The 21,703-nt window shown below is 45.7% G+C and overlaps 1 long non-coding RNA gene across 1 annotated transcript; it reads left to right on the top strand.

Annotated features, from left to right (window-relative positions):
• Positions 1–1,330: 1,330 nt before the first annotated feature.
• LOC127319712 (uncharacterized) lies at positions 1,331–2,633 on the top strand. Its single transcript, XR_011745989.1, has 2 exons — positions 1,331–2,058; positions 2,369–2,633. It is a non-coding gene; the product is annotated as an uncharacterized lncRNA (long non-coding RNA).
• Positions 2,634–21,703: the final 19,070 nt, after the last annotated feature.

The following is a 21,703-nucleotide window of genomic DNA, read 5'->3' as shown; positions in this document are numbered from 1 at the left end:
CATACCGGTGGAGCCCCTCATGACGAGGGCCAAGGCCTCGGCGATGGTTCCACCAGCGGAGAGCATACCCATGGAGTCGGGAGGGGGCAGGCCGTCTCAACAGTCATCTTCCAGTACTGAGAGGATTCTTCAGAAGGGGCCTGCGCCAAGAGAGGATCCCCAATCTGATCAGTTCAAGTCGTCTGCAGCTGTTGGCATTCAGAAGGGTCTTTCAGCATTGGAGGGTGTCACAGTAGCAACATCATCAGAAGAGGATGGGATATCTGCTCATAATGTCTACAATCAGTACCTTGATCTCTACATCTATGGTTTCCCTGTATCCTCTTTCTGGTTCGATATGTGGATTGTGAAACCGCTCATACTGCATGACAGAGAGTTCATTGGGCCACTGCAATACCTCAAGAGTAGAGGGAGGAACGAATGTCCTCCACTGGATGGTACGCCCAATTTCAGCCATGAAGTGACAGCAGTACTCAATTCGCATCCTGGCCCCATTGAGTATTTCAGATTGGATTCCTCAGAGTGGTCTAGTGATCAGCTACTGCAGTGGATGAGAATTCTCAGGAGCAAGTCAGTTAATGAGGTCATCGTAGTAAACATTGCATGCTCACCCAGGACATCGTTTCCCGTTCTTGAAATGCACAGTACTGAGAAATTGTCAATTGGATTTTTTTCCATCACTTCCATCGAAGGTGTATCCTTTCGTCTTTCGCTCAAAGTCCTCAGGCTTATGTGCTGTAGTTTCACTGAGAGCTGTCTCTATGAAGTAGTGAACTATTGGCCTGTCTTGGAGGAGCTCCACATCAGCTTTTCACTTGTGAACATAAGAATCTGTTCTAATAGCTTGCGAATCTTGCAAGCTACATCTTGTGAGGCATCAAGCCTGATTATTGAGTCTGCTCCACGGCTAAGTGTCCTTGTTGCATCAATTTCTCCAAAGAAGTCTCATGTCTACCTTAAAATTGATGGGGGAATTCTTTGGAAGAGCTTCACTGGATTATGCTACCATACCACCAATTTTCAGAGGTATGGTGAATTTTGTATTATATCTGCCAACCAGATCTTAGTTTATGATAAACAATCATTTTTACCCTCAAGAGATAACTGAGCAGTCAAGCAGGTACATGATAACTGGAAAAAGCAAGAGAAGGTGTAGCTTATTACTGACCAGAAACTAAAGATGAAAAAAACTCATGTAGCTTCTTCTAGTTCACGACCTTAATCACTGCTATAGAATGATATTCCATTAGATTTCACTACCTTATCCCTTTTAAGTAGTAAATATCCAAACTCTAATGATGTTGTTTGTACTGCTGCAGACGGACAGCATGTTCAAAAGCCTGATCTTGCTCCATATTGGTATCAACTTCTTCGAGAAGGCACAGAGATGCAGACTGTCGAAAATATTAGAATTTACCCCCATGCTGGAAACTCTTAGAGTGATGGTAATTTCTGATTTTTCTGGACTCAACTTATGCATTTGTCTGCTTCAGAATACTTTACTTGCTGCATTGCTTACTGTTCCATTGAAGGGAAAGGTAATTAAAAACATAGAGCTGATGACAAAATTCTTTCCTTTTGAATCAATTGGTTGCAGAGTATAGTGCCTGTTTCGATAATAGTATAGAAGGGCAAGATGGACCGTGTAATACATACACTGTTAGATGATGATAAGTCCTTCTGTTTCAACTAAAACAAAGTATTTCCTTTCAACAATTCTGCGGTTTCTGTTTATACTAATTGTTCTATTATTATTCAACAGAGGATGGATGAGTTAGAGTTGAATGAATTAGCAGAGATTGCATCCGATGCCTCATTTGGTAACCTGAGGGATACGTACTGTGTTAAGCACCATCTTCGGTGCTTGCAGCTTGAGTCCTTTCTAGGTGGAGATGCAGAAACAGATCTTATAATTGCAGTAATGAGAGGTGCTAAATCCCTTCAGCGTGTCCTGTTGCTGCGGAGCACTAGCAGCTGCGCTGAAACCATCTCAAAGGCGCTAGATGAAATGAAAGTGGTTAAGGCAATATCAGCAGAATGTAGAATTATCTTGAAAAGGTACCACACATTTTTTTTTCTATATGCCTAGTATTAGTATTTCTTCTGGTTTTAGTTTGTATAAGATATATTACAGTATGATCCTTGTCCTTTTAATGTGGTACAGTAGGCTCTATTTTTCCCATAGATGTTAGTTAGTGCACTGCAAGTTATCAACATTAGTACAGTGGAAAGAAATTGAGCTTCTGAATAGACTTTCTTTCCCTAATCTGTTTGAAACTGCATCAGACAGCAAAGAAATCGTTTTCCAATGTTTTGGATTATGCTTCAAGTGTTTTATTGCTTATGGTTCTCCATACATGTGTTGCAGGCCAGACATGGGCAACTAATTCAGATGGTGAGTGGCAAATGACACATATAGACTGGCATGGATATGATGGATGTCAACTAGATAAGAGCATGCCAACTACTTTAGTTGGGATGAATGAACATTCTGTTCTTGTTTTTCTTCCACTGAAACGACATTTTGTCCTTGTTAGTCTTGCTGACAGGTCTTGCTCACGTCCACGTTCTGCAGACAAAAGTTCAAATATTCTGAAATTCTACTGCTGAATAGTACTTCAACAGTTTTGCTATCTTTTACAGCTGTTTTTCAGTTGATGCAGTCATTTTTCTGCCTGCACGATCTATCCTCAAGATTCGTGCTGTCTTCTGTTCTTGTCAAGGCCGTTTCAGTTGTCAGTTTGATGCAAACCCATTAATGTTTTCCATGCCCGTTTTGCTGGCTCTGTCTATGCGTGTCTAGTTTCTGAACCGGGTGACGGTTAGTGAGGAGGAAAGCCTATTCAGGAGATTGGCGGGCGGGGAGGTGCTGTAGGTTTATTTTTTTCTTTCACCGATTTTATTAGGGTTGAGCATCTGAAACTGGGGGCCCGCGCGTGTATTTCCTTTTGTTATGTTGAGTTCTCACGCTAATAGGATCTGCAGCCGGCATCATTGTGCTGCTCCTAGCGGAGCATCAGAAGGGTCCGGACCGCCGGAGAGTTTAGGGTGAGGGATCAGGGATTGGGATGCCCAGGCAGTATGCAAGAGAGCTATTCAGTGAGGGGCTGGCAAGAGGCAGGAACAGCCAAGACGCGTGGAGCAGCCAACACCGGTGCCAGTATTCATCTCTGATTAGTTTTCCCTCTGTCATTCTTGGTCGAGCCCCCTATGCAAATGAAATTGATTCACGTGCTGGTATTTTAGCGTCCGATTGGAGATGAGTCAGTCTTGCTCCGTGTGAATCGGCCCTTTATCCCTGGCTTTTGGAACTAATCAGATTTGTAGGGGCATTCCAGAGGAGACATGAATGAGGTGAAGGAACACAGAGGTATTGTTGATCGATTTTTTGGACAATCAAGCTTCTTCGTTGTTGCTTTTTGGTTATGTTGACAAATCATGTGTATATTTGTGGGACTACCTTGATCTTACTGCACCAGATTGTAGTCTTCAAAGGTGGGGTTGACCGCTGTCGGTGAACAATTTGTGCAGTTTCTGTTGTTGACAGAGTACTGTAACAAGTGCATTCTACTATATCTGACCATGTTAGGTGTTTGTTGATGTCTGAATCTTTGATGATGTGATGCGGGGTTACATATGTTCACATATATACTAATGAATGTATTAAATCTAACTCTAGTGAGAAGATAATTCTTTGGGTTTTGCCGATTCGCAGATAGCATGGCTAATGGTAAAGATGGCTGTTCTTTCTGCTGCAGTACTTTTGTTTTCACTTAATTGCTCTGTCTGAGTTTTGCTCAAGACACACAGCAAATGTATGACCCTGGTTTTCTATGAAACTGAATTATTTTGAAAACAATTAGCTGAATGCTAGTATTATCCTGTAAATTTTGTTACTAACATAACTTCCTCCGGTCTTGTATGATGGATCGAAGCGTTATGTAAGTTGTATTTTTTGGTTAGCTCGTTAGCACATTTTGTAGAATCTCGGACTAGAGATTTCCACATTGCAAATTTAAAAATCCCAATTGCTGGTTCCATGATTTTCTTCGCTGGACTGTATTTTATAGAGTGAATTCCACCTTTTACCCCGTAGTTCTGCATTTGTCACACTAATTGCCCCGTTGAATAAAAAATCATCTAGATTATGCATTTTCGAATATTTGGACCCTCGATTTCTGGTGCGTATTTCTTGGGCAAGCCGTGAGGTGATTACCTACTTTCAAAAATATCAGTACGGGGACGAGGAATGGAACAATTGGATAAAAGAAGTTTGTACATAATCGTAGATGATGGCCTCCGATATTTATATATTTTGTCACACCGCATCGACGAAATACGCCGGTCCTATCTAACAAAAACAAACAAAATGCTAAATTGAGTTAAAACCATGTTTAAGGACTCCTATATAGGATTTTTTTTTTGTAAAAGTTGCACTTAATAAGGTAATATGTGTCACAAATGCGCAACTATAGGGTAAAAAATGGAATTCACTCTATTTTATATAATGTTTGATCAATTAGGTTTTTCTCCAATGCTACTTATTTCTTTTAGTTGTGCCATGCTTGTCTATTTTTTCTGTCCGTGTAGTATTTCTATACATCAGAACTACATGATACATCTTCTGCAAATCCCTGGTAGCAACTTTGCGCATCATGTGCAAATGCACGGAGGACATCTCATCTGGTAGTCGAAACTTTGTTTTGGTTTTGGATAATCAAGCTTTGTTTTTGTCTGAGTTTTTTTTGTCATGTTGTGGTTCTTATATTCAGTTACTTAGTGATTATTTGCAGTTTCTCATTTTAATTACTTCTTAATCAGCTTTTCATTTTTTATGTTTCTTGTCGAACATTCTTCAGTTTATTTATTTATTTTCCTGTCAATCAAATTCAGTAATTTTTAGTCATCCGTTTTATCATTAATCCATTTTTACCCGTTGGCTCTTTTTTCTCATTTTTTCTGTTCTTTTTTTCTTCTCTTAGCCACTCATTTTCTTCATTCAGTCTGTCTTTCTTCAGTTATCACAATTTCTTTCTTCAGCCCTCCTTTATTCCCTTTTTCATTCTTCAGCAGTCCAGGCTCCAGGGTTTTTTCTTCATTATCTTTATTTTATTTCTTTTCCGTATTTACTATTTTCTGTGATTTAGCTTAAATAGAAGCATCACTAACTTCTCTTCGAGAAAAGAACATGTCTATCAATTTGATCTGTTTCCCACTTCTGTTTTCTTCAAATTTGGTTTTCAGTGGAGCAAGTGGATTCGACATTTGTGGAGGTTGTTGGGAGGTCTTTGGAATTACGTCTCTTATATCTCGATAAATCATCATATGTATGTGATGACTTTGGCTTACTAGCAAGTTCCTTCGTCTTGTTTTAATTTAGGGGCTTGTTTATTCTGACCATACAACGTTCACATTGTTGCTGGGAGGTGCTAGGAATTTCTTGTTGCTGACAAGCTGGTAAAAACTTGCCGAGGTTGCCAGTACTATGCTACTCAAGAAAATGTTGGCTGCTGCGGTCATTGCTACTTCCGGCGGCCGTTGGTGCTGCCAGCCGGAGACAGGTGTGCTACAGGATGTTGGTGGCCTTGCTGCCAACGGGAGAGGATGGTGCTACAGAAGCAGACGACGGAGCTGCCATCGGTGGCAAGCGGATGGCGCAGATGTTGCGATGGTGGTCTTCTCCGGCGACGGCCGTGGCTGAAGGAGGAGCGTTGTGCCAGTGGTGCTGCTCCAATAAATATTGTAAAAAAATCTTATGTGAGTAAAATTTACTTGTAATATTTGCCTTTGCATTTTAGTTCTCTTTATGTGAATTGTAAATGAGTGGATAATTATAATTGTAATAAAGATTTCAATGCTTTATATATTTAATTGGATTACTCATATTGTATTCTATATAATTTTTTGAATTCAAATTCTAATTTGAATTTCTATTGTTCATATTTGATTTGAATTCAAATTGTTTACCTCGAAACACAAGAATTTGAGGAAAGTCATGGCGAAATTTATCACACTCATGTCGATGACTAACTCAATTCCCATAAACATAAGCAAAACCCCAATCATTTTGACAAGTTTTTAATTAAAGCGTGCAAATTTCCCAGGTTTTCTATGTAGGACTGCAATGCGCACATCGGTTTTCCGGATGTTACAGTTACGGAGGCACCGGTGTCGGTGACCTCCGTCTGATGTTGTCAATGATGCAATCTAGTGTCCCGAAACGGATGACTTGTCTAGGAACGACCTGATACGAAAGTGATGCCACCTGGATTATGACTCCCGGCGCCTCATGGTAGCCACCAAATGTCGTGGGGTTTTTCCCGGCATTAGCCATATGGGATGGCAAAGAGAGAGAACATGGGAGGCTGGTTGTGTGAAGTATGTAGGTACAAGATTACCACAATGATGTACCCATGATCACGCCTTAGCGGTGAGGTAAAGTCCTACTCGTGATAATCTAGTCTTTTATTATTGGTATTTACACGATGTTTGGATGAACGTGTATGAACATGTACAGTATATCCGTGTGACGATCTCCAAAGAGTCAAGTCGGTTGGATCTTTCCAGTCTGTCCCCTAGAGCTAGAGGGTTCCGAACCGTGGCATGGGCTCATGGCTTAATGGAGCCATTAGAGCATCTCCAGCCGCGTCCCCCAAAGCGTCCCCCAAAGGGATTTAGGGCGCGCCGGACAAAAAAACCGTTCCAGCCGCGTCCCCCAAATTCCATTTTTGTCCGGCGCGCCCCCATACGTTGTCCGGCGTCCCGAGCCCGTCCCCGTCCCACAGGGGACGCTCCGGGGACGCCGGACACACCGAAAAGCGAGGCGGAGAGTGGCGGGGCCGACCCGTCGCCGGCACGCTAATTTTAACCTAACCGTCGCCTACCTCGCGACGGAAGTTATTCGCGCGCAGTGACACACGGCGGCATCTTTGCCTTAATGGCGACGGAGGGGCAGGCGAGACGTCTCGTCGGTGCTTCGCAGCCTCCACGCGTCGCCGGCGTTCGCACGCCACCGCCCGTTCCCGCGCGATCTTCCCGCCTCTCGCCGTTCCCGCGCTTTCTTCCCGACGCCGGCGTCTATAAAAGGTCTCCCGGCACAACGGTAGCCACCACACCCCGCCGGCAACCCACACATCCCACGTCGCTCCACCGCCGTCTCCTCCACCACCGCAGCAATGGCGAACCGCCCGGCGCTGGCCACTTCCCTCCACCGCCGTCCCTCCACTTGCAGTCCCCGGAAACGCAGGTCGACACCGACCCTCGCAGCGGCCCTGGAAGAGCGATGGCGTGCACACCGTCGCAGCGGCGGGAGGCAATGCAAGAGCAGGCCCGCCAGCCAGCCGGGAGGCGGCGCAGCGGCGGATCCGGCGGCGTTCTGCGCCCATGGCCCCGCCGTCGGGCGAGGCCGCGGCGGCAGCAGCAGCGTGGCAGAGCAGCAGGATGCCACCGTTGCGGCGTCCCGACGCCTCGACGAGACAGAGGCGCGACGGTGCCGTGCCGGGCGGAGATGGAGCAGCGGTGGCTGACGAGCGCCGCCGCCGCCTCGCTGAGCGGGATGCGCTGTACCGAGATCGGCGGGAGTCGATCGAGCGCCGGCGGCGGGAGTCGATCGAGCGCCGGCGGCGGGAGTCGATCGAGCGCCGGTGGCGGGAGTCGATCGAGCACCAGCGGCAGCTGGCGGCGGAGGAGCGTCATCAGCGGGAGGCGGCGCTGAATGCGTTATGGGGGAGGCGGGCGGACCAGTTGGCGGCGGAGGACGCCGTGTTGGCGGCGGTGATGATGGAGGCGCCAACAGATGTGGAGGAGGAGGCCGAGGCGGAGGAGACCGAGGTGGAGGACGACGATGACGACGAGTTCGAGTGGTCCGACGACGACGGGCCGCACCCGGACGAGACGGCCGATCAGCAACGCGCGCTCGTCGAGTCCTTCGAGTCGGAGAAGAAGCTCCAGGACGACGCCCGTGCCCGCGAAGAGGCGCAGATTCGTCGCGCCGTCAAGCTCTCCCTCCGTGCGGCCCAACAGGGAGGGCGGAGGAGGAGGACGCGTGGCGGGAGCGGCACCGTCGGCCACCGCCGAACGCAAGGAGAGGAGGCGCGCGCAGAGGAGCTGCGGCGTAGGGAGGCGACGACGGGCGGCCGTCGAAAGCACCGCCGGGCGGTCAGTAGTCTAGGTTTAGATGAAATCTAGCCGTTTTCATTCAAACTTTGTAATATATAATCAAAATTGAATGAAAACCTTTATTTTCGTGCACCAATATTCATTTGGAGGAGGCGTTTGGGGGACACGGCTGGGGAGCGACGTCCCCCAAAAGCGGCACGAACAAAACACGTCTCCTAAACGCTCAATCCGGCGGTTTGGGGATGCTTTGGGGGACGCGGCTGGAGATGCTCTCAAGGTACATGATTTTCGGGCTGCCACCGCCCGGACGACGCGTGGGCACAGCCCAGGAATAGGCTCACGCGCACGTCCTCCATTTGATGCCGTGACGCGTACGTCCGTAGAGACAGGTCCATCCGTCCAAGTCGAACTCGGAATCCCGCCACATCCATCCGTCCCATCTATAAATATGGTAAGATTTGGTCCTTGTAGTCTAGCTTGGCTGCTAAGCTTGTTTAGACGCGTGCATCTAGGCAGAAAGTTTTGGTACGTGCGCGTCTCGCCGGGAAGCGGTGATCGTCGGAAAGTTTTGGTACGGCGACAACAGAGGATGACGACGATCATCTATGAGGATTTCGTGGTAGATCGGCAGCAGGAATTTATCTATAGCAGTTTACGGGATTGGGCGCATGGCCTGGTGCCTTGGGGTGAAGAAGCCGAGCAGCGCCGAGAAGAAGAGCAGCGGCGCAGAGAAGAGCAGCGCCGAGAAGATGAGCAGCGCAGAGAAGAAGAGCGCCGCAGAGAAGAACTGCAGCAGAGCCATCACGAGGAGGAGGTGGATCCATTCAATTTGGAGGACACAACCTTGGCGGCGGCCGGCTCAAGGCTGCAGGCAGAGTGCGCCATCTGCCTCAAGGACTTCGAGGCGGAGGACATGGTCAGCACGATACCGTGCAAACACTGCTTCCATCAGGGCTGCATCTCGCAGTGGCTCCGGGTCAGCTGCGTGTGCCCCCTCTGCCGCCGCGCGGTATGACGTCCACCGTCGACGGAGATGGAGGCGACCAGCCCATGACGAATCATCTCTAGGTTCAACAGAACAGCATTTTGTTTTGGTTTGGCTAGGAGCAGCCGGCCATGGCCTGATCAAATAGCTCTCCTTTTCGATGTAACCCTAGGAGCAGAGCCCTATAATTTGATCTGCTTCTGGGGCAACTATGATGCAAAACTAGCTCCTGTTTCCCAACAGACATGTTTTTGTTTCATCTGCCTCTGTTGTTCACTAGAGCCCTGATGCTCTCATCTCACTCACCGGTGATATTGCGGCCCTTTTTCTGTCACAGTACTTCCTCGACATCAAATAATAGCGATATTTGCTTTCAGTCGATGAGCTAATCGACGGAGTCATGCTAGGGAAGTTCGTGATGAATGGCTTTTCTTGTCACAAACAAGAAAATATTTGGAAGCAACAAAAAATCTTGCCTTCTACAGAGTTCAGGCTCACCAGAAAAGTTGGAAGCAGAACCAAGACCTGGAAGAGAAGCTTGGAAGAGGTTTAACCGCAGCCTTACAATTCTGTCAAAAAAATGTAAACTATGACATTAGGGCATGTAGAACGCCAAATCGCCAATCGCTAATGGCATACTAGGACAACAAGGACTAATACATAATTTGCACATTATACTGTACTCCGTACATATTTTTTCTTGTGGGCATTACGTAGAGAACTTTGTTGTGCGAGTTGTTGGCCGCTGTCCTTGGCAACAAAGGGAGGACACAGGCACACAGCGAAGGTTGGAGCGAAACCAGAGGAGCATGAACTTAGATTACTTTATTACCAAAGCGTAATGCAGTTTTTATACAAATATGTAAACAAGTATTGTTATACTTTAAAGTTTAAACCAACACTTAACTGCGACTATATGGGTGGATCCATCTTGAGTCTTCCAATGTTACTGCACTGCAAAAGTAATCAACATATTTTTTGCCCGAATGACCATTGGTCAGTTTACAGTTTAAGAAATAAGAATAGCCTTATTTCTCTGTACATATTCTTCTTGATGACTGCAATTGTTCTCTAGAACAGATTATTCCAGGAATGCTAGCCTTTAGAGTACATATGTCTCAGATGGTACTTCAACAAGATGGCAGTGATTCAGCGAGGGTAAGATGCATTATATTCTTGCAGCCTTCTCTTGTTTAGCTATATTGCATCTAAAAAAATAGAAGATAGTGCTTCTGTCTAGATATACATGCAAATGCAACTTGTTTTTTTGAAGTGTTGCAAAATGGAAGCTAACATAAAATTATATACTTAACAATAAATTGAGTTGATCTCGTGTAGTTTATATAAATCAACATTTTTTTGGTTTAATTTCCAACCAATTCTTCTATCAGCTCTGTACATTAGTAAACAGTAAAACTCAACTCCCTAGGACTAACCACAGCGATTTGATGCCATCAGCCATTCGATTTTGAAGCTGGACGTCTCAGATCTTCCGATCGGTTTTCTCCACTACGACACTACGTGACTCTGCTCGTGCCTGTTGGCCCACGTAGAGGGGCCTCTACTCTCGACAACGAGCTCGGCGTCTTTTGGTAAACCGGGCTGAAATGCAACAGGCCACGCGGCCACGAGTGATTATTGTTGGGCCTTCCGCTCGTCGCGTTACAGTCTTGAAGGGCGTCCCTGCAACTTCCGTCTTCAATGCTTCCTTCGGCTGACAGCTAGAAAATAATGGCGGCGAAGGTGAGATTTCTCCATCCCGTAACTGCAGCCTGTAGTGAAAATATCGGTAGTGGAGACCCTCTATAACTCTATTCCATCCTCCGTTCTTCCATATTGCATCGTGGCTTTCTGGTTGCCCCCTCCCCTACCTCTTTGCTGAATGGCATGGCCACTGCCGTTTGTTCCTATCCCATCTGCAAGATGAGCTCCACCCATGGACGCCGTGACCGGTGGACAATTTGGTCAACAACAGTAACGTTAAAGGTCCATCTCCATCGATTTCGTTGTTTCCGACCGCATCACCAGTCGACCACTAGATCCTCACTACTTGCAGGCACCGACCTTCACCTGCTCTGATGCTCGGCAACCAGACCTCTTCGACTCGGCGCGAGCTGATGTTGGTGACTGATGAGCTCCTTTGCAACGCCTCACGATAGTTCATCCAGACGTCTGTACTCATTTTCCCGTTTCTCCCTGGTTGATGTATCTGAAGGCACTTTTCCGAACCATACTTCCACTTGTTTGTGTGGATCAAGCTTCCTGATATCTGTGAATGCCATGGCATGGGCAAGCCGTATTTGAGAGAGATGAAAGTACTCCAGGCGGGATTGAAGTTAAATTATTTAATCTTCAAATTTGTACATCTTCTTGGTACACAAAAGGTTCAATCGCCAATGAATATTTCAGACTCCAAATTTAAGTTATTATTATCAGTGTCATTGCTAATTTTCTAAACTTCCTTTGTGGCCAGTTGATGGTAGGCAAATCTCAATTATATTTCCTTCAACGTTGATCCATTTGGAAGGGGTTCTGCTTGCTTCATGGCCACTTGTTACTGGAAGGGATTATGCTTGTTCTATTGGCAAGCCGCAAGCACAAACATTCCTCTTGCCAGACTCCAGGTTATCAGTACATGTTGTTGTAGTTTAATTTTTAGAGGGCGATAAATTATCAAAATATTATTTGTGTTGATTAAATTTTGATGGCAGAACAAGTTTACTTAGTTATGTTTATACGCAAAACAAATGTTGGGTCTTCATGGATCACCTTCATTTAAAAATGAACCACTCAAGTCCTTAATTAAATATGATAGTGTTAACTCTTGGAGAAGGCATAATCTTACTTGAAAGTTGGAACATACAAATTTATATTGTATTCCAATCAAAGTGCACATGAACTGTGCATAATAAATCTCGATCTCTTGCATGTTTCTCAGTCTAACCAATCTTGTACATCACTGATGCACTTATTGACAAGTTTTATAACTTGTTTCATACTAAATTTTGAGCACTTGAAAATTATTCAAGTTTTACATCAGAAGTGTTCTATTCTGTCTTATTATCTTAGTGCTTATCTTTTCTGGTGCAGAAGCAAGAGAATTCACCAAAGAAGCAGACAAATTACAAATGCCCGCAACTCCTTCCTCAAGGTATCTAGAATTGGTTGTTGTTCACAATTTATCCCAATATCATAGCTAGATATGTTTTTTTTCTAATCTGAAATTTTTTGAGCAATGCTCCCAGGATTAGGAACTGGAAAATTCTAACTATATGGTTCTGTTTGAACCGCAAAATATATGCTATTATTCAAACACAATGAAATAAATTAAATTGTAAAAAAGAAAGGATATGTGAAGTTTGATAAACCAGGGTCATGTACTTCTCATTTCAAATGGTTAGATTTTCGTATAACTTTAGTGGGCAAATCTGATAGCATGTTTTATGCCCTCAAATTATTCGGAAGATCTAGAAATATTTAATTCCCTTCCTTTACTATTGTCAAATGCGCTGCTATAGGCTCAACACATATATTTTACAAAGAAGCCACAATATAACTCAATTTGCCCATTTACGTTAGATTTATTTCGAGTGTAATTTACTTGGAATTTCCTAATTGAATTTTTAATACTAATAATCATGTATATCCTGTGATAGAGGCAAGGGCGTGGCAACTCTTGCTTTGATGTGGGTTAGTTATTGGCTACTAATTAATATATGAGACAGATGACAAAAATATAAATTCTATATTTCATCTTTATATGTATATTCAAATTTCTATAGTTCTATCATAAAAATGGACGGGCGCAGCAACGTGCGCTGTTATGGTCTAGTATTACATATTGCCCGGTGCAAGGGCTAGCTATCCATAGTTTAGGATCCAACGTAAATTGTGACAATCATGGAACCTCCACTATATGTATGATATCGTCGTTGTTGTGCATGTTAGTAGATACTAAGTAACTCTATTGGCATGCCAACATGCTAAGTGTTGAACCATGAGTCGAGTAGTAGTACTGTAGTAGCAAGTAGCAAAGTGTCCCGTGTGAGACCATGGAGGCCCAGATCCAGTAGTATTGGAACCCTAGATCAGATAATATAAATACAGAGTGTGGTGATCTGAGTGACCTAACCAACCCATTCGCTAAAAATCTACATGGTATCAGAGCCTAGGTTTCCTTCCTTGTAGCCGCCACAAAAAGCACCAAACAAGTTCTTCCTTCTACCACAACAACCACCGTTGAGATGTAGAAATCCAGGCGGCGGGAGGCCGCATAAGGTGCTCTGCGTGGGTTGCGGCCATCTCACACAACGATGTGAGTTGCTTGAGATCGGCGGCTGCTCGCGCAGGGATAAAGAAGAGGGTGAAGATCGATTTGGTTTAGAAAGGAGAGAAGAGGAGGTGGATCCGTGGTAGAGAGATCCGGCTCCGTGTGAGGGGGAGATGTTGTAGGCGCGCGGAGTAGGAGTTGTCCAGGGCGTGGCCGGCCAAGCGGCGCGCGGAGGGCTTGCGTGGGAGCAACCTGAGCTGGGCCGGAAGGGGCAGCAGCCGGACAAGGCAGGTCGAGCCGGAGGTGTGGCCGTCGGAGGAAGACGCGGGTGGATCCGTGGCAGAGAGATCTGGATCCGTGTGAGGGGGAGATGTCGGAGGCGTGCAGAGTAGGAGTTGCCCAAAGCGTGGACGGCCAAGCGGTGCACGGAGGGCTTGCGTGGGAGCAGCCTAAGCTGGGCGGACAAGGCAGGTCGAGCTGGAGGTGCGGGCGTCGGAGGAAGACGCGGCCGCTGGCGGGAGACAAGGTCGGACGCGGAGCTGGCGAGGCCGAGGAGGAACGGCGGTGGCGGCGACCCGATTGGGAGCAGGGTGCTGCAAAGCCGGTCGGGGCGCTGTGGGCGCCGGCGGCCGGTGGCTGAGGCGCACCCGGAGGAGGCTAGCAGCGCTGCTGCTGCTTGGAATTGGAGAGGAGGGCGCGTGTGGGCGCGTCGGCGGCGGCCGGCGAGGTGGAGGCGCTGGAAATGGAAGCGGAAGCCAGCAGGAGCGGCATGCTGAGAGCAGTGCTGCGAGCCGGCAGGAGCTACGCGCGGCAAGCTGGGCGGGCGAACGGAGCTGCTAACGCGTGCGTACGCGCATGTGCTGTTGTGAGCGGGCGCAGCCAGACGCGCAACAGAGGGCAGCCGGAGCGCGAATGCCATGATGGGGCGCAAGCCAGAGTTGAAGACGGAGCCGGAGGTGATGGAGACGGGTGGCGTGCGGTTGGCCTTGGTGTCAGCCTTGGTGCGGCGAGCGGAGTCGGGCGCACGCCCTCAGCCGGAGGAGGCGTTGCGCTGCTGCTTGTGCATGCAGGCGGTGCTCTGCAGCACTGCCGTGCGGCCGGATGGGGCGTGGCGCGTACGTGTGCGCGGCCCTGCTGCTACTTGGAGAGGAGCGGGCCTGTGCTGGGGAAGTGCTCGGTGCTTCCCTGTCCTACTTGTTGCTGTTGAGTGTGGAGTGGAAGGCGGAGTTGCGGGCGGCACTGCTCGCACAGGTAGAATTCACTATCGACCTAATTCCAGGAACAGCTCCGATTGCTAAGGCACCATACAAGATGGGGCCCAAGGAGTTGAAAGAACTTAAGGAGCAATTGGATGATTTGGAACAGAAAGGATTTATTCAAGAAAGTGTTTCACCATGGGGATCACCTGTAATCTTCGTGGATAAAAGAGATGGAGGAAGAAGGATGTGCGGAGATTACAGGAATCTGAACAACGTCACAATAAAGAACAAGTATCCACTTCCAAGAATACAAGATCTATTTGATCAAGTTAGAGGCGCGGGAGTCTTTTCCAAGATTGATCTAAGATCCGGTTATCACCAGATAAAGATCAAGAAGGAAGACGTTCCGAAAACTGCCTTTGTCTCAAGGTATGGACATCATGAATATCTTGTAGTGCCTTTTGGATTAACCAATGCCCCAGCAATATTCATGAATCTCATGAATAAGATCTTCATGCCATATCTAGACAAGTTTGTCATCGTATTCATCGATGATATCTTGATATATTCCAAGAACAAGGCCGAACATGCTGAACATTTGAGGTTAGTGTTGCAAACACTAAGGGAACATCAACTCTATGCCAAATTTAGCAAGTGTGAATTTTGGCTAGATCAAGTGGAATTCCTTGGTCATGTTATTAGTAAAGATGGAATAGCTGTTAACCCGAGTAAGGTAGCAGCAGTTCTAGAATGGGAAGCACCCAAGACTGTCAAGGAGATCCGAGGATTCCTAGGAATGGCAGGATATTATCGGAGATTCATTGAAGGATTCTCCAAGATAGCAGGACCCATGACGAAACTGTTAAGAAAGAACACACCATTTGTGTGGTCAGAGGAGTGTGAGAAGAGTTTTCAAACTCTAAAGGAGAAACTCACCACGGCACCGGTGTTAGCAGTTCCGGAAGTTGGCAAGGATTACATCAGACTGTGACGCATCCAAGCACGGATTGGGTTGCGTACTCATGCAAGATCGGAAAGTGATATCTTATGGATCGAGGCAACTCAGACCTCATGAAGTGAATTATCCAACACATGATTTAGAGCTAGCAGCAGTCGTATTTGCACTCAAAACTTGGAGACATTTTCTCTATGGAGCCAAGTGTGAGCTCTATACAGATCACAAGAGTCTCAAATATTTCTTCACTCAGAAGGAACTCAACATGAGGCGTAAAAGATGGCTTGAACTAATCAAGGATTATGATCTCGACAATCAATTACACTCCAGGGAAGGCCAATGTTGTAGCAAGATGCCTTGAGCAGAAGAGTATCATGAGTAGAACAAGAAATCTCACCGGAGTTGAGGAAGGAAATAAGTCAAGCCCAAATACAACTTTGGGAGAAGGAAGCACATGAAGGATTATCGGCGTTGCAAGTAGCCGATGAGTTAAATGTCAACCTAAAGAATGAGATAATGATGGGTCAGCTGGATGATCCATTTATCGTTGAGGAGATGAGAAGAATAGATGAAGGAAGACCATCAGAATTTCACCGCGGAGAATCTGGATCATTATGGTTCCAGAAGAGAATTTGCGTTCCGGATATTGCGGAAATTAAGGAAGTAATACTCCGGGAAGCTCATCAAACACCATACTCCATTCATCCGGAAGTACAAAGATGTACATGGATCTAAAGGAGTTATTCGTGGAGCAACATGAAGAGAGAAATAGCACAATATGTGGCGGAATGCCATACCCGCCAGAGAGTGAAGGCTGAACACCGTAGTCCATGCAGTAAAGTTACAACGTTTACCTATTCCAGAGTGGAAATGAGAGGAAATAGGGATGGATTTCATCACCGGACTACCCATGACCAATAAAAAGAAGGACATGATATGGGTAATTGTGGACCAGTTGACGAATAGCGCCCACTTCTTAGCGGTAAATCAGCAGGATAAAGGAGAGAAACTCATCGATCTAAAAATCAAAGAGATCTTGATTAAGAATTTAGTGACTAAGAAGATATTGTCGGATCGAGGATCCGTGTTCACATCAGCATTCGGAAGCAACTACACGAAGCTTTAGGATCCAAGTTGGACTATAGTACCGCTTACCATCCCCGCACAGTGGACAAACCGAGAGAACCAACCAGATCTTAGAGGATATGCTTAGGGCTTGTGCCCTAGACTTCGGAGGATCATGGGAGGAGCACTTACCACTAGCAGAGTTTTCATATAATAATAGCTATCAAAGCAGCATCAAGATGGCACCGTTTGAAGCTCTGTATGGAAGGAAGTGTAGATCACCGATATGTTGGTATGAAGTCGGAGCAAGCAAGGAGTTTAATCCTCGATTATGTCCAGAAAAGCAACAAATCATTGACATTATCAGTAGATAGGCTCAAGATAGCCCAAAGTCGGCAAAAGAGTTATGCCGATCGAGAGGAGAACATGGGAGCCACGAGTTGGAGACATGGTATATCTTAAGGTAAGCCCTATGAAAGGACTCCAGAGGTTTGGAGTAAAAGGAAAGCTCAGTCCTAGATACATAGGACCTTTCAAGATTTTGAGTCAAAACCGAGGATTAGCCTTTGAATTGGAATTACCGGGAAGGTTATCTCAGGTTCACAATGTATTCCATGTGTCGCAACTCCGAAAGTGTCTGAAGACCCCCGATGAACCAAAAGATCACATGAAGAGCTCGAGTTACAACCAGACTTGACTTACATCGAGAAGCCAGCCAAGATTCTCGAGGAGAGCTGGAAACAACTCAGAAATAAAGCTATCAAATACTGCAAGATACAATGGAAGCATCACCCCGAGAGGGAAGCTACCTGGGAAAAGGAGGAAGACCTGAGGAAAATATACCCCGAACTCTTCGTGTATTACAACCACAACTTCGGGACGAAGTTTTCTTTAAGGGGGAAAGGTTGTAATGTCCTGTGTTTAGAGACGATCGAGGGGTAGATTTTAGAAAGGGATGTGCATTGCATTGTAATTTACGGGGAAATTTCGCGCTTTTAAACAAAAACTGCATCGAAGGGGGACAAGTTTCTCTCTCGACACCTTACAGGGTTAGGGTTTTGAGAGTGCGACAAACATGTTCCTTATTCAACTAAACTAGGGTTTTGAGAAGAGAGTGGAGAGTTTGCATCACAAACTTAAGTTGCATGATTGAATTCTAAACTAAGTTGTATGATTGAATTCAATCCAAATTTGAATTTGAAATTCAAATTCAAACATCAAATGATTATCACATAATTCAAACTTGAGATAATTTCATAAACAATTATCAATAATCAAGATTATAAGTAATACAACAATTATGTAAAGCTCATTAAGGAAAATGGGAGCTTTATTGATAATCACACATTATACATTGTCAATTACAATATTCAGAATTGAAATAAATGAATTATTACAACACATTACACAAATTTGGATAAATAGAAAAAGAAGATAAAAGAAAAGTACAAGTATGAATCTGTCCTAAATACTACAATGTGAATATCATCTAATCTTGAGCTTGAAGATCATCTTGTCCATTTGATCATCATTTTGAACCTGCACATAAACACAACAGACACAAGTTATGCCAAGTGGCATAGCCACTTGGCAGGTTAGAAACTAAATGAAAAGGGAGGGGATATGATCAAAGCTGCCGAGCTGATCTATCTCTCAGCCAAGACACAAGCCAGATACCAAGCATGTGCACACACACACAGCCTAGCAGCTCACCAGGCCTTGTGCATGCAGCACACACACAAGACATGAGAGGAGTCACCAACACATGCCGTGCAAAGGTCACGACCAGAGAAGCAAGGGCCGTGCATATAAAACCTTTTCCACAAGAAACCCTAGCTCATCCATCGACACAAGATAGTGGTAAGTCACCAGATAGCAAGAACAGCTCAAGAACACCAAGAACAGTGAACAGCCGCAGCTGTCTCACCTATTCCCAAATCACCGTAACATAACCAAGCATCAAGCTTGCAAGGAGGAGCAGGCAAGCCAAGAAATCAACCAGCGGCAAAACCTCTACACCAACACAAATTCTAGGAGCTGGAGTGAGGTATACACATCATCATGAACAAACCAGATGGTTTTGTTCATAAATTGCACAGGCATGATCTCAAGCACACCACAAGGGTAGGAAGCCCTGTTTGCGTCATCATATGGCTATCTAGCCATTTGGTACAAGCAAACATAGAAAAAGCCAGTAGGAAATTATCCAGGGAACACTGATTGTGTCCACACAGGGACACAATCAGAGAAATCCAACATGGATTTAGTCCCTAGTCAGCTACACAAGTTCACTTGACAACCTATAGCCAGCTAAACCATCAGACAGATAGACAATCAAGTGTCTATACATGTTTGTCAACATTAAAAGCATCTGGCAACCAAATATGGTTTAACCAGAAAGCATTTGTCCATACACATCAAGCCAACTTGGGTGGGAGCTTCCTGAACAGCAAGAAGAAATGCCGTTGAGGCCACCTCAACCACAAAAACAATGAAGCCACCAAGCCAAAGACATCACATCATCACCCAATAGGGTTCAAGATGAGCTAGGGTACCCAACCAAAGGTTGGCATCCCTCTAGCTCAAGTCAATCAAGTTAAAGAATCATAACTCAGAAACAGCTTCATCTCATTTATCAAATAAATCTTGCTAAGCTACACGTATAAATGATTTATATAAGTAATCAAGACACCAGAGCCTTGCAAAGGATCCAATGAGTCATCGCAAGCAACAGCTAGCTTGCTTAAGCCAACAACAAAGACACACCAAGACTTATCTCAGAACCCACACACAGCTCAAATTGTGCACCAAGAAGGCACAAGAGGGAGCATCACAGTTTTAACAAGCATCTGATGTACACAGGATCATCAGCAGCTTGCTAGAGCATGCCAGGGCATGCTAGGGCATCACTGGCATCACACAGGAATCATATAAATTAAACAGCCACAGTAAGCAGCAATTGAATCACCAAACAAGTACATAAACCACTTTTATAATTGTATCCAGAAGCATATCATCAAGGAATTGATGTATATGAACAACAATTAAGCAAGGCCAAGCCTACCATGAGCTAGAACCAATAATCATCACACAAACAACACTGTCTCTTGCACAAATGGCAAGAATTACACACAGTAATTAAGCCAGAGCAAGGAATTGAATACACTTGAGGATCTAGCAGTAGTAGCATCAAGAACAGAGTCACAGAGATAGTTTCAAGCAAGAAATGCAAGCTTAAGCAAGCACACAGCTTTAGAAGAATTGCACAAGCAAGACAAGCAAGACATCAAAGCATGGATTTCACACAAGAAAGAAAGACAGCATAGCACAACAGCTTAGCACAACAGAGCAGGCACCATGGCATCTGCAGAAGAGCACAACAGCTCTTGTGCAGCAAGCACAAGACAAATAAGAGAGCTAGCAGAGGAAGAAGAACAGGCACAAAGAAGGAGCAGAAGAGGGGCGCACTTACTTGGAGCCGAGCAGAACGGTGGCGCCATGGCGGCCACAGCGGCACGGGCCGAAGCACGGCGGCGCCAGGCCAAGCCAGGCCATGGCGGTGCCGCGGCAGCTCGCGCACATGATGGCAAAGCCACGGCGGCGCCACAGCTTCAGGAACGTCGGCGGCGACGAGATCGCCGTGGATCCCCACGGCCAGACGAGCAGAAGGGTTGGGGGCGACACGAACAGGCGACGAAGAGCAAATCGGTGCGGTGGATCTGAAGCGCCGTAGAACGGCGGTTCAGACGCACCCCATCTACGGCGGCGATGGCCGGAGTCAGCCGGAAAAATTCGGCGAAGGGGCGGCGGCGCGCGCGTCGCCAGAGCCAAGGATTAGAGTTCGTGAGGGAGAGAGAGAGGGGAAGTGAGGGCGACCGAGTGGGCCGGACCAGGCCAACTGGGTTGAGCCCAACCCACTCGGGTTCACCCTGACAGGTGGGCCCGAGGGCAATTTGGGCATTTTCCAAAATACCATTTAAGTGAGTACTTTAAAGAATTCTAGAAAATAGAATATGGCTCTAAAAAAATAATTAAAAATATGAAAATCAATCAGCATAAAATTCTCTATCAAAATAAAATATCAAAGAGAATTTTTGAAGATAATTAAGATTAAGTCTTAATTTGATGAATTAAATAATGATTTAAATCACACATATTATTTTCAATAAAGAAAATAAGTCCATTAATGTACTTGGACTATAAAAAACACCTTGACAATATTTCAAGGTTGTATTTACCCTAAATAGAGAACCTCCAAATTATTCTTAGTAAATACCTCTCACATAAAATGATAAGACATCGGAAAGGGGGGAAACAAACCCTAAAAATGGAAAGCATGAATAATTGCTTCTTTAACCATTGCCCTTATCGGACAATGATGCTATTTTTCAGAGACAGAGGACAAGGGTCAGTCCACACCATCCAACTGCAAAACTTTGCAGTGTTCAGGCAAGTTCATCACTTGCTCATGTCATTTGAGTATTTCTATCAAATTACTTGCAAAGTATTATGGTTATCACTATTGCATAAAAATCAAAACCACTACTTTCATAACTATGAATATGACTATGTGGTGGGCAATGGAACCATGGAATGTGTTGATATGGTGGAGGTTCCATTGCACGGGTTTATATCCATCTAGGATTAAACAACAAATGTCGCCAGTGATTCTTGTGCCGTAATAACCGTGTTAACCATAAGATCCGGAGTGGGACGGAATAGTCAAAAGTGTTTCCACCTCTCGTTCATCAACGGATGCGCTTTACCGTAGTACACTTGTAATCCAAGGGGGCAAGCGGTGAGGCTGGGGAGTCCTAAGTCCCCACGGCATAGTCCGTAGTACACTTGTCGCCCGAAGGAGCAAGCGGTGAGGCTGGGGAGTCCTAAGTCCCCACGGTATTGCGGTCTATGATGGGTTGCAGCTACCGGCGTAGGAGTGTATGGTAGAGCCCAAAGACTGCCGTCGTGGTCGGGGTCCACCTTGAAATCTACAGGAATAATGGGACCGGCGTGGACCCAGGGTCGGGGCATGCAACAAAGGGTGGGTGTTCGAGGTAGCGGAGGAACATGATTGGCTAGACCTTATACCGGGCCTCACACCGAAGGAAGTG

The sequence above is a fragment of the Lolium perenne genome, chromosome 5 (genome assembly GCF_019359855.2).
Source record: "Lolium perenne isolate Kyuss_39 chromosome 5, Kyuss_2.0, whole genome shotgun sequence".
NCBI classification, from domain to species: Eukaryota; Viridiplantae; Streptophyta; class Magnoliopsida; order Poales; family Poaceae; genus Lolium; species Lolium perenne.
This window is presented reverse-complemented; position numbering and strand designations above follow the sequence as displayed.